Consider the following 12,331-nt stretch of genomic DNA (forward strand, 5'->3'; position numbering starts at 1 on the left):
AATCCTATCGGTTGTTTTCCTGGAGGTAATGGGTTCGTTGTGTTCATTTTTGTAAAAATGTTTATCGGACACCCAAGTCTGAATAACCATAATTATCAGCCAGTCTTTTTGTTTTCATATAAAAATGGTATTCAATAAAAAAGTGACTAGTTTGGCTCTCAACTCAATCAAACAGCTGCTTTTCCTCCAGACAATCACCATACATTGGCATGAAGACAAGCTTTGTGCATATTCTCCCTTTTGAAACAGGGACTATTAAAATGATAAGTATTCAAAGGACAAGATTTAGTAAAAAGCTTATTTATCACTGTTTCATCAAGGATCTTTTTGGGTGAGACTGACTATATATATGTATGTGTGTTTGTGTGTGTGTGTGTGTATATATATATATATATTTTTTTTTTTTTTTTTTTTACTGTGAATACAGATGGTGAGGAAAATAACCATAACTATTAACAGTGTGGTGGGAATGTAAGCTGATACAACCATTATGGAGAGCAGTATGGAGATACTTAGAAATCTATACATAGAACTACCATACGACCCAGCAATCCCTCTCTTGGGCATATATCTGGACAAAACTTTCCTTGAAAAAGACACATGCACCTGCATGTTCATTGCACCTCTATTCACAATAGCCAAGACATGGAAACAAGCCAAATGTCCATTGACAGACGATTGGATTAGGAAGATGTGGTATATATACACAATGGAATACTACTCAGCCACAAAAAAGAATGAAATATTGCCATTTGCAGCAACATGGATGGAACTAGAGACTCTCATTCTCAGTGAAGTACGTCAGAAAGAGAAAGACAAATACCATGTGATATCACTGATATCTGGAATCTAATATAAAGCACAATGAACCTTTCCATAGAAAAGAAAATCATGGACTTACAGAATAGACTTGTGGTCGCCAAGGGGGAGGGGGAGGGAGCGGGGTGGTTGCGGAGCATGGGGTTACAAACTATTGCCTTTGGAATAGATAAGCAATGAGATCCTGCTGTGTAGCACTGGGAACTATGTCTAGTCACTTATGATGGAGCATGATAATGTGTGAAAATAGACTGTGCACATGTATGTGTAACTGGGTCACCATGCTGTACAGTAGAAAAAAAATGTATCGGGGAAATAACAATTAAAAAATAATAAGAATAAAATGAAAAAAAAAAGATGGGAAAGGAAAAAAAAAAAAAAACAGTGTAATGCCACTGCTTTGATTTGAGCTAAACACTGGTCCACAGCCATACTTGGAAATGACCCGATTGAAATACATGTTTCCAATATGCTCCTCTCTCTTCCTTCCAATTATGCATCCTTATAAATGAGCTTAGTTGCAAAAAATTGCTACAGTTATTTGTTTTGTTTTGTTTTTTGCTTTTTAGAGCCACACTTGTGGCATATGGAAGTTCCCAGGCTGGTGGTCGAATTGGAGCTGCAGCTGCTGGCCTATGCCACAGCCACAGCAACGCAGGATCTGAGCCACGTCTGTGACCTACACCACAGTTCAGCACAACACCACATCCTTAACCCACTAAGCTAGGATAGGGATCAAACTTTCACCCTCCTGGCTACTCATCATGTTCATAACCCAGTGAGCCACAGTGGGAACTCTCCAATTAACGATTGTGTGAAGACAAAGTATTAAGAAACCATTAAGAACAATTTTTTTTCCTCATTACTACATGGTCATAGAACTTCTGTGGAAGTGTTCTTTTCCTTATTTGTAAAATAAACTTCATTGTAAAACAGTTAAGCATGAATGATCAAGAAAACCATGGAAAAGTAGAGCAATGCAGGAGGGGTGCTAGCCCTACCACAGAGTAAAACACAGTCCTTCTACGATTAAAGGAATTGTGTCAGCACATGAATAGACAAACCAAAAAAACTTCCCTGATGATGAGTCAAAATTCAGAAATAATAAAAATTGATAATTCAACTACACATACACATACATTTAAAAAAACCCTCTTGTATGATACAAAACCACCATAAAGAAAATCAGAAGACAAATAGTTGCAATTTAACACAACTATTACATCAATGACTAATACATCAATATATAATGAGCTCCTGAAAATCAAGGGGAAAACCCAAAAACCAAAGCAAAAAAAAAAAAAAAGAACAAAGAATGAGCAATTAACAGAAAAAATACTCATAAAAAGAAAAAGGCAGGGAGTTCCCATTGTCGCTCAGTGCTAACGACGCCAACTAGTATCCATGAGGACATGGGTTCGATCCCTAGCCTTTCTCAGGGGGTTAAGGATCTGGCATTGCTGTGAGCTGTGGTGTAGGTTGCAGACACGGCTCAAATCTGGAGTTTCTGTGGCTGTGGTGAGGGTAGCAGCTGCAGCTCTGATTCAACCCCTAGCCCAGGAACTTCATATGCCACAGGTGGGACCCTAAAAAGCAAAAAGAAAAGGGTAAATATTATAATTCATACGCCAGACTGATAGAAATCCAAGTTAGACAACATATTTACTGACAGGACTATGGGAGAACAGGCATGCTCAAAAACTGTGGCAATGCAAAATCAAACAATCCTCCTGGCTAGGAATTTGGCAATGTCTAGAAAAATTACATATTCATCTACCCTTTAAGCCAGCAATCCTACTTCTAGGTATCTAACCCATTAATAGAGTCATAAAATTGGATGAGGAAAATGTATATATGTGTGTGTATATGTATATATATGTATACATACATATAAAAGAACCTGAATCTGGATTTAATCAAGACTTTAGCCCCAACTTCAAATTCAGAGGAAAAAGCAACTTAGAGGAGCAAGTTAAATGACAACATTAGGAAGCACAGAAAAATATCTAGGCTATGAAATATTCTAGAGGACAATAACTAGTTAAAGGCATGAAAAACAAAAACAAAAAAGGGAGAAACCATTCCCGAGAGAGACTTATCAAATGTAATGGTGAATCTAATTCAAAAAAGTTACCTCTAAAAAGACATCAAACAATTGTGAGGAAATGAAATAAGACGGGTATTAGATGATATCAAGCAATTCTTGCTAAACTTGCTAGGTGTGATACCAGCATTGTAGCTATATGAGACTGTGTCTGTATATTTTGGAAATGCACACTAACATATGCAGGGGCAAAAAGAAATGAGTTCTGAGATTCAAATTACTCCAGCAACAATAACAACACAGGATATAGATAAAGCAAGAGGGGCAAAATCTTGCCAATACTGAGTTTGGTGATGGGTTTTGGAGGTTCATTACACTGTTCTTTGTACTTTCTTATAGCTTGACATTTTTCAAGATAATTTTTTTAAAAAGTGCCTAGCAAAGTCCCTGACATGAAACAGGCATTCAATAAATGGCAATTATTACAATAGAGTTTTGGTATTTTAGAATGCAAGCTAAAGAAGAAAAAAATGTGTTACATATATTTTAACCTTCTAAGATTAAGCACTGTAACTTTTATAAAGATGAACTATTAATTTATTGAATACTTTTTATTCCCCGTTTTAAAAGGTCATTATCAGGAAGATGTTGGGCTAAGAACTGAGAGCATAGAGATAAAGCATAGGCACTGACCTCAAGGAATCACCAGGTAAATAAACATGGGTGCATAAATACAGTACCACTCAGGAGCTCTAACGGAGATTAGACCAAAATAGGAATGGCTAACTGTGCAAGGGGATGGATCAAAATAGCCCTCCAGATGGCATAAGTTTTTAGAAAGAATAGAAATTTTTCAGGTTACCTAGAAAAGGATGGCTAGGTCTACGAGAATACAATATCCCATGCGAAAGGGGTAGAAAATACAAAGACATGACACGTTTGGGGAACTAGATGCTGTTTCTATACAATCTCTGAAACCTTCTCAGGGAATAAGACTTGAGACCTGGGCAAGAGCCATGTGTCTTATGCCATGGTAAGAGTTTAGACTTCACGTAACCAACAGACAGGATTAAAAGGATGACGTTTGTCTTTTGCAGAAGTATTTCGGCCATCAGTGAGAAAATGGACCCCAGTGGGGGAAGCTGGGGAAATAAGCCCTGTTAGAAGTTTACCATCATTTCTAGGAGAGTGAGTTTTAATTTCCTGTAATGTATTTTTAGGGAATTTATACAATCTTAAGAGGTCTTCAGATACAGCTATTTCTTCCCTAGAATGTAATCTCCAAAAGATACAAGATTTTTCTCTCCTCTAAGAGGGCCATATGAACACTGGTATGCAAACATGTGCACAACCCTCAGGATGTACAGGCTGGCAGACCTCACTCAGTGCTGGCAGCTGGGGCTGGCTGTCCTCTGGCGTCTTCTCCACATGGGCTGCTTTAGCTGCCTCCAAGTATGGCAGCTGGGCTCCAAGAGAAGCATGAACATGGAAAGGCTAAAGCTGCTCATCCATCCCATGAAGAATTTGGTTTTTTTGGTTTTTAGTGCCACACTTGCGTATATGGCAGTTCCCAGGCTAGGGGTTGAATCAGAGCTACAGCCACAGCAACACCAGATCTGAGCTATGTCTACGACCTACACCAGAGCTCAATGCAACGCCAGATCCTTAACCCACTGAGTGGGGCTGGGGATTGAACGGCATCTTCATGGATCCTAGTTGGGTTCGTTAACTGCTGAGCCACGAAGGGAACCACCCCTCCATGAGTTTTTATTGTTAGACCTTCAAAGCCTAATTTTACCTTATGAAGTAAAGAATTTTAGTTTCCTGATTTGTGCCCCAAAGTATCTTTTCTCTAAGAGGCGTGTATTACAGTGGGTACAACTCTGAGTTTTTCCAGCACATTCATATGGGTGGTTATAAGACCCAAGGATTAAGTTTGCATGGCAAAGTACATTTCCAAATCAATAAAAACGAGTCCAATGGTAGTTTTAAAGACTAATCAAGTGGTGATTTTATATTATGTTCAAGAGCAGAAGTGAACTTAAAACACTCTTACCCATAATGTGAAAACAATTATTTTAAATAGCAGTTTGAATATATAATCAGTCAGCAGAATTTAGTTGGCAAATATTTCTAAATAATTTCAAGGTGCCAAGACATATCTGCATTTCTGAGAGCCAGTAATTTATTTTGTATTTTGTAATGCTATCATTTGATTCTCAGGGAAAAGCATAAAAGTATCAAATAAGAATGCTCTATGGAACAGAGGCTCCAGATTAATTTCACAGATAAACATGGAAGTAACATTTTTTTTCCAATTGTGGCAAAACATGAAATACAGATTTATAGGTCTTGAGTGGCAATATTGTACAAAATTGAAAGGCAATGGGGTCTTTCTCTACAAAAGTTAACAACATTCTTCCCCAGAAAATAAGTTCTTTTTCTAATTTAGAGAACAACAGGACAGTGCTTTTCTTCTTAAAAATAAAAAATAAAGGTGTTTCAAAAATACACATTTCCCTAGAGAAAAATTAAGGCATTTTTAATGGTAACTGTGCAGCACCCAAGCAGCAGGTAAATATTTATTCTCCTCAAGCCTCACTTTACTCTTTCATCAAGTAGAGATGGCATCTCAGCTGCATAAGGTATGAAGATTAAGTGGAATACGGGATGAAGAAAAAAAATCTAGTACTGTGTCCAGAATATAGTGGGCACAAAATGCAAAGTAGCCCTGAATTCAAATTTTAGATAGAATTTGTGGCAAGATTTGCTAATTTCCCTCCATTGTGGATTACGTTTTCCTAAGTGCTTCACTGAGAAATAAATTATGTTGGGGAGTTCCCACTGTGGCACAGCGGAAACAATCCGACTAGGAACCATGAGGTTGCAGGTTCGATCCCTGGCCTCGCTCAGTGGGTTAAGGATCTGGCATTGCTGTGGCTCTGGCGTAGGCCGGCAGCTATAGCTCCGATTAGACCCCTAGCCTGGAAATCTCCATATGCCAAGGGTGTGGCCCTAAAAAGACACATACACACAAAAACAAAAACAAAGAAATAAATTATGTTACTGTTAGTACACCATACCCTCCCAATTGTGGGCACTTTCCCTCCTCTGTGCAGTTTTTCTTTTTTTCTGATCATAAAAGTTAGCTTTGGAGTTCCCGTCGTGGCTCAGTGGTTAACGAATCCGACTAGGAGCCATAAGGTTGTGGGTTCAATCTCTGGCCTCGGTCAGGGGGTTGAGGATCCGGTGTTGCCCTGAGCTGTGGTGTAGGTTGCAGATGTGGTTTGGATCCTTCGTTGCTGTGGCTGTGGTGTAGGCGGGTGGCTGCAGCTCTGATTTGACCCCTAGCCTGGGAACCTCCATATGCCGTGGGTGTGGCCCTAGAAAAGACAAAAAAAAAAAAGTTATTTTTTTCCTCAAGATGAAAAATAAAGAAAAGCACAGAAAACCAGACAAAAATTGTTTGTAACTTCATCACACAAAAACTACCCCTGTTAACATGGTGGTTTCTATCCTGCCAAGATGTTTTCCTAGGTATATGTATGTAGATGCATAAACACAAATTTACTACCAGATCGCAATATTTTTTACAATTTTGTAATTTCCTTTTCCCCCATAATTTCCCCCAAGTATAAATTTTAATAATGCAACAATAATAAATTCTGCTTTAAACTATGAGTTTAGGTGACAAGGACATGACCGTTCCCTCTGGGGCCCTCACAGGTGACCTGCTTCAATGACATCAATGATTGCCAGGGATCTAATTAATTTTCAAAATCTGCTGAATTTCCATAACTGATTGATCGCATTCATAATTAGAAAATGTACTAAATTAATCAGATTACAATGAATTAACTTAAAACCCTGGTTAGTTCAAAAGAAGAACAAAAAAAGTGGATAACCTTTCCCGTTACAGTCATTCTGCCACAACACAACATAGGTGCCCCTAAAAGTTGATGGCACTGTGCAACATCATGCAGTAAAGCCACCGTCTTACGGGGAAAATGAAGTTCAGGGCACATTACTGTAAAAAACTGGCCCAGGTTTATTTACAAAGGAACCTCATAAAAATGGTACTAGGATTTCACACTTTAAATTATAGAACTACATAAAGATTTCAACAAATATGACATGCTACCTTGACAAAGACCTGAAGGTTGCTTGTGGAAGTGGCTGCTGGAGGGCCTGCGCCTTGTGAGTCAAGAAGCAGTGGAGGAGGAGGATGAAAGTTGTGACGGCAGATGTGGCTGGATAGAGCTCAAAACACCCTGGTGACCTGAGGTGGAGGGTGAATGTTGGAGCCACACGTGTGTCTAGGGTATTTCTAGGCAGCTCAGGACAGCTGGGTGCAGTCTTCTGAATTCACCTAGTATTTCTCTTGGATGAAATGTGCACGTGAGCAAATGCCAGATTCACCATCATGCGCAGATCACTGCCTAACACATCAATTGGAACAAATCTGCCTAACTTATAGCAGAACTAACAGCATGTTCCATTCTGACACTATAGCAGCGAAGCACAGCTCTCATTAAGACAGAAAGGAGGACTAAAGAGATGTATTATCCCATGTCATTTACAGATGACTTGAGACTATTTAATAAATAGGCAGGAAATGGTTTCTAGTTTTTAAAAAGTTAATTTGACAAAGTTCAGGGGCCAAATGAAGAGAATGAGAAAAACTCAAATGTGGAAACTCTTTGAAATATCATATAGTTCATGGTAAGTAAAACTATAAATACTTCTCTTCCTTATATCAAATATTTGGCCATACTTAAAAAAAAGAGCAAAAATAAAAACTGAGTTAATTCAGGCAGTTTATAATTTGATTTGCATTGCTTGAAAACCAAATTCACAGAAAAAGCTATCCAATTTTATCAAGAAAAATGAGATATTCTGATATTATTACAGCGATAAAATAGGAAATATATCTCAGATAACCATCAATTACTTCCTGGTGTACAGTTAAAATGCTTTTAAAAAAACAATGACAAACAGGAGTTCCTGTCATGGCACAGCAGAAACGAATCCGACTAGGAACCGTTAGGTTGCAGGTTTGATCCCTGGCCTCGTTCAGTGGGTTAGGGATCCAGCATTGCTGTGAACTGTGGTGTAGGTCACAGATGGGGCTTGGATTCCGAGTTGCTGTGGCTCTGGCATAGGCCAGTGACTATAGTTCCGATTGGACCCCTAGCCTGGGAACCTCCATATGCTGCGGGTGTGGCCCTCAAAAGACCAAAAAAATAAAAAATAAAAAAAGTAATAATGACAAACTATGATCACAAATACCAAAGTTGCAATCAGGTAAATCAGCAAAATTTCTGTCAACCAAAAGGTATTCTTTTTTTGTTGTTTTGTTTTGTTTTTCTTTTTAGGGCTGCACCTGAACCATATGGTAGTTCCCAGGGTAGGGGTGGAATTGGAGCCATGTCTGTGACCTACACTACAGTTCACGGTAACACCAGATCCTTAACCCACTGAGCGAGGCCAAGGATCAAACCTGCATCCTCATGAACACTATGTCAGTTTCTTAACCCCCTGAGACACAATGGGTACTCCAACTAAAAGGTTTTTTTCATATTTATAAGAAATATAACTAAGTTACTCATAGAAACACTAGATCCTCCCCCACGCCAGACAGAATAAAATCCAAATGATCTTACAAATTATTTTTTCTGCATTTAAAGACTTTTAGGAGAGGAAAACAAAATCTATCACCTCTCTTGACAACAACTATGCCCAGCAACTCTCAACGAAGAAATGCAAACATATTTACCCACATTAGAGGTTATAGATTTATATGAGGAAATAAAATCATCAGAGCACTTGGATGAAAATTCCTTGGTAACTAGTAAAAAACCAACCAACCAAACATGAAAGCAGTTCATTTCTATTTACGAGATAGAAATGAGGATAAAATACCGAATTTCGATATACTTTCCTTTTGTTTCTGGATATTGAGAATTTCTATCTAGGTTGAGGGAAAGTAAACAGGTAAGACCATAGTTGGAGGCGTGGTCCTTGTAGTTTTAAGCGTCAGCTTGTGTACTTGATATCCTCATCTATGAAAAGGGGTTGATATTGCACCTGCCTCAAAGGGTAGTATGCTATAAAACCTAAAATTAAGGTTCAGTATTAGGTGTTGCCCTCATAACATCTGGTAAACTCAGGGAGACTTCAAATGGCCCAACTGCAAGATCCTTTCCCTACTCTGCTCATGCAGATAAGGTCCTGGGACCAAATAACCCTTCTTATCGAATGGACCAGGTGCGATTTCTGTGTAGCCCTGAGTAGCACTTTTCCTTCCCTACCAGCCCATGGAACTACTCAAGACAATCACAGATTCCCACGGGAACCAGGGCGTACCTCACTGTCCTGATCCTACAGAAAACCTCCCTCCCATGGCCCCTGATTGTTCTCTCCTGAGTACAACCTCCCTGTGGCCCTGCTCGTCATGCCGTGTTTTCTTTCCCTGGGCTGTGAGTATATGTAACTAACACACTGTTGATCTCACCTGTCCAGTGCCGAGTGTTGTTTCTTTGGTGCTCCCCATGACCCAAAGCTAGGACTCCCTTCATCACTAATGGGATGAATAGGAGGCTGCTGAAACAGGCAGCAAAAATATTAGATGAGTCAACACCCATCAAGCTCTTAAAACAGAGCCATGTTATCTACTATATAAGTGTTTGCTCTTATTCGAATCATGCAACACCAAGTTCCTAAAGTTCAACGTAACTAGTCAAAAGTGTTGAAACATCATCTAACAAGTTAAAGAAAAGATTTATAGAACGGACTGGAGTTAGAAAACTATTAATTGGCTCACGGTAGTCTCTTAATTCAATATTTTGCTTAATAAATGACCCAGACAAAGATGGAAAATAAAATTAGAAAATACAGCTGCTTAAGTGAGAAGCACTCATTTACAATATGATTGGTTACAGACATTCTATAATCGGTAGATGATCATTTTCGAGAATTAAAATTTAGATTTAAAAATCACTAAAAACGTAGAAAGTCATCAAGGTCACATCACTGTGACCTAAAAATAAGGACAAATATTTAATATGTAATAGTCGCCTAACCTTTTCAATACAATACTATCTTTGGATGACTGAAGTTTTATTCATGCCTTCACAATTGTTAAAGATGAACAATAACCTATGTGTATCTAGAAAAAGCCAAAAGGCTTGTTTTCCATTTTCACCTCCTTTCGTAATAATTTAGACAATATCTTCATTTCCAACCACACAGTAAGCTCTCAACAGTCTAGGTCACATTCTGTATTCCTCTGTATTCTTCAAAACCCCTAGAACATAAATATTAATGCAGTGTAGAATGAAATTATTCCATAAAATAACCATCTTTTTTTATCTTCAGGTCCTAACTGAAAACACCTCTAGAGTAATATATAATGCTCAAACTACATATTTGGTAAATTCCTCAAAATCGTACAATGTCTCACCTACCAGGCAGGAGAAAAGCAGAATACAATTATAGCTATCTTTTGAATTCAGAGTTTTTTCAGAGGGAAAAAAAGACTAATTTTATGATCAAATATTAGTAAGTATGTAAGATACCTGAAGGGAAATGCTGGAATGACTGATATGATAACATAAAGGAATCTGCTGTAGAAACAGCTACAATACCTTCATTCATTTCCAGATTGTGTGTATCTGTGTTTACACATCTGAGTTCTCATTAGCCACCTACATACACAGTATTATTCCCTTGGCAATTTACCCATAGCTTCTATGGCTGTTTGTTAAATCCATGAGCTTTTGTTTTTACCTCAATGCATCTTCCACTTGCCATCTCACTTGGACTTGCTCGCTGCACTATCCTTCCCTTGATGTGTTCTATTATTTCAAAACGTAACGAGAGCTCTTTAAGTTTTTATAAAATACATATATATTGTTAAAACAAGCAAAAGGCAATGAGGAGAAACAGATGGTAAAACTAATTTCCAGTAACCTCACCACCCAGAAATGAATACTGTTATTAATTTTGGAGTCCTTCCTTCTATATTATCTTTTCTCTTTTTTAAGAAATGAAAATGAAAAACTTCATAGCCTAAAAAAAAGGTCTTTTCCACTTAATAAGTTATTAGGATATTATGAGAAAAAGAACATATATATATATATATATATATATGTATATTATACATATAACTGGGTCGCTTGGCTGTATAGTAGAAATTGGCCTAGTATTGTAAATCAACTAGACTTTAATAAAAAAAAAATATGTGCAGACTACAAAAAACCTATTATGGACACCAGTTCACTTGAATCCATAGATCTACATCCTGAGAGTTGTTCAGGACTTCTTGGTATTTATGTCATATGATTCGTTTAACCAATTCCCACATTTTCGGTAACATCGGAGTATTAACTATTTACCAATGATACTTTTAAGTTGTGAGATGATTCAACTGGACATTCATCCCACACTAAGATAAGGCTCAGTCAAGGAGGAGATGAAAATAGAAAAGAGAAGGATGAAGGGAGGTTACAAAGGATAATGTGTCGTATTCTTTAGCCTCTGATATACAGCGGCTCACTGACATTTACTGCCGGCTAGGGGCCCAGCAGTGAGAACCAAAGAGCAGTGCCCCCCAAGTGGGTGCAGATGCAAGAGGCAACAAGGGATGCAGACTGCCAGCGGGGTCTTGGAAGGAGGGAAGTAATCTCCAGACTCCAAGTTGCAGGAACCACGTAGGAAAAAGTGGCATAAATTGCTAAGTTTTTATTTCTAACCTTGTCATTGCTTCCAGTGTTCCAGAGACAATTCTGTTTAAATAGAATCAAGAAGGACCCATAATTTAGTCAGGATTTTTATTCTTTATGAGAATAAATTTACAGCCAGACCTAGGCCATTCTTTCTCCCCGGGGCCACAATTCTTATCTTTTATCCGAGCTTCTCAAATTTTCTATTAATCTGAAGATAATAATTACCACTCATTAATTAAGGGAAGACCTTGTATAGCATTTTGAAATACTCAGACAAAAAGCATCACGTAAAAAAAAAAAAAAAAAAAAAAAAAAAAGACACATTATGCTGGCTTCATCAGTCATGCAGTAACTGACAGGAAGTATTCTCATACCTTATTTTTGCTGTACTGCTATTTTAGACCATGAAAATGCCTTTTTAAATTTCCTTTTTTATGAGTCTCAAAGTCAAAAGCTGCCTGCCCATTGCCATGGAGACAGTTCTATTTAAGGTACTGTATTAGTCCTTTCCTCACAGAAGGAGGATAAAAAATGGTCAAGAGAAAAGCATCACTCTCCATGGTTGAGAATTAAATAACTACAGATGCTTCTCGGGCAGCCAACACATCAGGGAAATCTGGGCGTGAGGAAGGAAAGGGGGCAATTTAATACACTCCGTTAGTTTGCCCGAGTAAGATCAACACAAGTTAAATTTTAACTTAGTACTTAAATTTTACTACTAAGCTAGAGACAATATGAGGGA

At 38.0% G+C, this 12,331-nt stretch overlaps 1 protein-coding gene across 2 annotated transcripts in view; it reads right to left on the reverse strand.

Moving 5' to 3' along the window:
* The window catches only part of SESN3 (sestrin 3), a 72,180-nt gene that overhangs the window by 42,953 nt on the left and 16,896 nt on the right, over window positions 1-12,331 (reverse strand). The gene's annotated exons all lie outside the window — the stretch shown is intronic.

Source organism: Sus scrofa, chromosome 9 (assembly GCF_054392235.1).
Source record: "Sus scrofa isolate SSC_HxYL_T2T_F1_AM1 chromosome 9, Sscrofa_HxYL_maternal_Yorkshire_Landrace_v2.0, whole genome shotgun sequence".
In the NCBI taxonomy this organism is placed as follows: domain Eukaryota; kingdom Metazoa; phylum Chordata; class Mammalia; order Artiodactyla; family Suidae; genus Sus; species Sus scrofa.